A 4,533-nucleotide genomic window follows, 5' to 3' on the forward strand; every position below is an offset into this window, starting at 1 on the left:
GTAAATAACTTCTTCATAGCTTAAAGATTGGTCAGACCACTGGGTTGCGTCAATTTATGTAACAAAATCAAATCTGAAGATAGTTTTTTCTTTTCGGGTAAACTAAGTTACCTCAAATTTTGTTTTTCCAGAATTATGGAAAAAAATAATAATAATAATAATTTATTTATTTTGTTCTTCGTATGAGGATAAGCACTTCTTTATAGACGTGTGTTTTAACGTAGTTATAGTTATCGGTTTTCACTGGTCAAAGCTCTTCTGGTGACTCAAAAAAATGACCTTAAACCAAAATGGAAAAAAACCAAACTGAACAAAACCGCTGCCAATGGAACTGGAAAACGTTTCATCGCTTTTCTTTCTTGAACATCAATGGAATGTTTCTGACACAGCAGTAGCTAACAAATGAAGTGCTGCTGTTCCCAGTGAAATATCTAAGGCACTTGAGCACGTTTTCTGGGGGCTACTTCAGCATCTCTAAAAGCAGAATATTAAAAGTAAAACGTTTGAAAACGGCGGCGTACACGCCAATATGGCGAAACTTGTTACGCGATTTAAATTTTTATTAAAATTTTATAGTGAACTGGTAATCGTAAATTATTTTTAATTACTAAGCAGAATATTAACTTATTTTATTGCATGTTCGCTTAAAACATTTTAACAAGCGAAAATATTTTAGTCATTTACGTTGGTCGAGAATCATTTAGAAACAGAGTTAGATATGTTAAATCACCAAACCCTCCATCGAGTTGGGAATAAATAGAGGTACAACTAAATCTGGCTGGCGCGGGACCAATTTCTTTCAATAAGGAGACTTTATCAACTTTATCGTTCTACCGTGGCGGCATCTGTCTTTAGTGGTGGCAACTATATAGCAATTGAATTTTTTCGCGAATCTGATGCGAAATTGAAATGTATGATTACTCGTAATCGTAACAAACAAACCTTTGAAGTTGTTTAAAAATAATTTTATTCTGTCAACACGATCCTTTTTAACTCAAGTTACGGTGAGTTAGCTAATATTTATTTATTTTTAGCCATATAACTTTACAAAATATAGATGGCGCTACCGCCTAATTATAAAGATGAATTTCGTACAGTCATATCAGAACAGGTCCCACGTAACCATGGCAACCGAAATCGTAATTGTAATTCAAGCAGTATTATTCCCAATTCAATGAAACCCTCCTTTTTTCATTTTTGTACTCTTTAAATTTATTTACTTTTGGTCGCCTTTAGCTGATACATTTTGAGCCGCTACTTCATTGTCAACCGTATAATTCAAGATCTTTTTTTACCTATTCGAACGAAATTCTTCCTCTTGCTTCCCCCTTTTTTGGCCTACCAGGAGGGCAAACTTTAGCCCGTTCCCTCTCCGGTATATTTCCAAGTGTTTTCCAAGAAAATTACGATTGCACCATTTTTGTAAACCTCCTACGGGCGTCCCTTTGGTCTTCTCACCACAACCATGGATTAACAATAACTCACGGGGATAGTTCTCTTCGAAAATAAGTTTGATTCAAACGCCATCGGTCCTAGCGGGTGAAATCAGAACTAGGCCTAAGCGGAAACGATTCAATTCGGCGAGCAGACGGGCAGTTTTATTGGCGCCGCGAAATCTAACGAATTTTTTTGATAATAAGAATAATAGAAGACAATAACTGTTGAATTTTTATTAATGTAAAGCTAATTACTATTTACCTAGGCGATATAAAACAAAATTACGGCATAAACAATGACAAATCCTATTAAATTCCGAATAAAACCAATTTTAGTTATTTACTGACAATCGCCATTTTTAAAAACCATATTAAAAACCCATAGTGTCGATTTCAGACACGAGATGGCGTGACTTTTTCTGGATTTGAATGGTTTTTGGGGCGAAAGTGGGGAGTTTAGGACTGTAAGGGGGGGAGAATTTGTAGCAAACGTATTTTTGGCCATGGACACTGTATCTCTAACCGGACGGGAAAAGCTGTAGCTTCCACCATACAAAATCACCTGTCGCCGCCCCCGTCTCTGTAAAGGGGGGGAGGTTCAAGAATTTTGAAAGTTTCGGGCTGTCAAGGCCATATTATTCGTCACGTGGTCGACCAACCGTTCCGTTTGAAATGGGGGTTTACAATCTTCCGAATGACCTTGACGGCCCTGCGAATCGAGTGCGGCCGACTATTTCAGCTAATACGAAGTAGGACGCAAACGGACAGTGAAACGGTACCTCTTTTAGGCTGCTTTTCCCGTCCGGCGGATGCGAAGACAAGCAAGAAAGTTGATTGTTGGAAAAACATAAATCCAAAGAATTACCTTGAGTTTGTAATATTATTGGTCTGAGTTAAGTTGCAAAACTGAGCCATATTGATTAAGATTTCCGCTTTCCGTTTAGCGTAATAAGGGCAGTTTGCTTGCCACCACCCTCCTACGCATTGTAACCCGGCCACCTGAATTAAGGGCTTCAAAAGTCGCATGATGACTTAGGCCTAAGGTGATGCCTTGGGTATTAGCCTAGCTGATTATTATTATTATTACTAAGCGTCTTCCAACAGACCTTTAGTAAATTAAAATATCCTACGAGTAAGATGTCCCCCTCGTAATTTGTCAAGAAAGAGCGTAAGTGTACATCCAAATTTTCATAAGTTTCAATTGTGCTACATGGTGGTAAGTATATGTTCCCGATTAGTAATTTATTTTTAGTTTCAAGCCTGATTTCGATCCATACTGCTTCGAAATCTAGCTCCAGGTCATTACGACGAAATGAATTTATATCATTAGAAATGGCAATCAAGGTTCCCCCGCCAAACGTGGCGCGGTCTTTACGATGTACAATGTAATTGTCGTTGAAGTAATTCGTATCGAAGTGTTTCGAAGTAAGAAAAGTCTCGGTAACACAGTAAATAGAGCAGTTATACTCGAGCACGATCTCGTAAAACTCCGCGTCTTTAGTACAGAGTCCGCGTACATTCTGATAAAGAATCGTTAATTCGTTCCTGTTCATTATTGTTCTGTAGTATTGAGGGTCACAAGGTGCACTATTTTCGCTGTCTCCAGGGGCCGGAAAAGTGTACTTTTGGTCATCTTTCAAGAAACCGAAAAATTCGGATACTAGACAATTTCTCGGAAAATTGTCCTGGTTAAAAAGTTTATCGAATTCTTCGGCGTTACAGGTAACGTGGAAAGACAGAGCCAAGATTCGTATCGGTCTCGATATACTCTTTTAGTTCCAAATTGGTGACGCTAGCGGGCAACCTCGATATAAATAAAGCTTTATTACAGGGAACTATAGGTTGTTTAGTTATAGATTGTATAGTGTCCGAGCTTTTACCACCCACCAGTAATTTTTTTCTTATTCTTGGTTCTGTTATCTTGTTCTGGTTTATTGTGTTTTGATTGAGTTTGTGAAAGCTGAAAAAAACGTCCATTCGAAGGGTGGTGGAAAGTTTTCGAATTCGTTTGTGGTCTATTTTTTAAACTTTAGCATAGGAAATAGGTCGGTTCCTTTGTACTTCGATAAATCCATCCGCATTATCGTCTACTGAAATGCCATTTGGCTCGTTATCTGAGTCTGAATGCCGTTCATGTTTTTTATGGACATTTACGCTATCCGTGTCTTGTGCGTCTAGGGTATGCACCGCCGATAAGACAAGAAATTTTTTTTACATCAGAATTTTGTTGCTTCACCTTATCTAGCTCTATTTTTAAATCCATATTTTGAATTTTTAATCACACATTTCTGTTTTAAGGTGATTTAGTAATGTCAGACGTTACCCTTGCTAGTAGTATTAATTGTCTGGCCTCAAATTTTGATTCGCTGCAGCTTATGTTTCTCGTTGTCTTGCATTACCCAACTCAATGGTTGCAGCAAAAACCCCTTCTGGCCTGGCCTCAACCTTCTGATTGGCTGCAACTTATGTTTATCGTTTTCATTCATAACCCTACTCATTGGTTGCAGCTACGACCCATTCTTCTCTGGCCTTAGCCTTCTGATGGGCTGCAGCTTATGTTTCTCGTTGTCTTGCATAACGCTACTCATTGGTTGCAGCTAAAACCCTTTCTTCTCTGGCCTCAGCCTTCTGATTGGCTGCAGCTTATGTGTCTCGTTCTCTTGCATTACCCTACTCATTGGTTGCAGCAAAAACCCTTTCTTCTCTGGCCGCAGCCTTCTGATTGGCTGCAGCTTATGTGTCTCGTTCTCTTGCATTACCCTACTCATTGGTTGCAGCAAAAACCCCTTCTTGCCTGGCCTCAACCTTCTGATTGGCTGTTTACCGTTGTCATTCATAACCCTACTCATTGGTTGCAGCTACAACCCCTTCTTCTCTGGCCTCAGCCTTCTGATTGGCTGCAGCTTATGTTTCTCGTTGTCTTGCATAACGCTTCTCATTAATTGTAGCTTAAACCCCTTCTTTTCTGGCCTCAACCCTCTGATTGGCTACAGTTTATTTTTCTCGTTGTCTTGCATAACCCTACTCATTGGTTGCAGCTAAACCCCTTGTCTGGCTTCAATACCTTATGATTGGCTGAAACTTATGTTTTCTCGTT

The sequence above is a fragment of the Leiobunum rupestre genome, chromosome 2, assembly GCF_980474605.1.
Source record: "Leiobunum rupestre chromosome 2, qqLeiRupe1.1.hap1, whole genome shotgun sequence".
Classification (NCBI taxonomy): domain Eukaryota; kingdom Metazoa; phylum Arthropoda; class Arachnida; order Opiliones; family Sclerosomatidae; genus Leiobunum; species Leiobunum rupestre.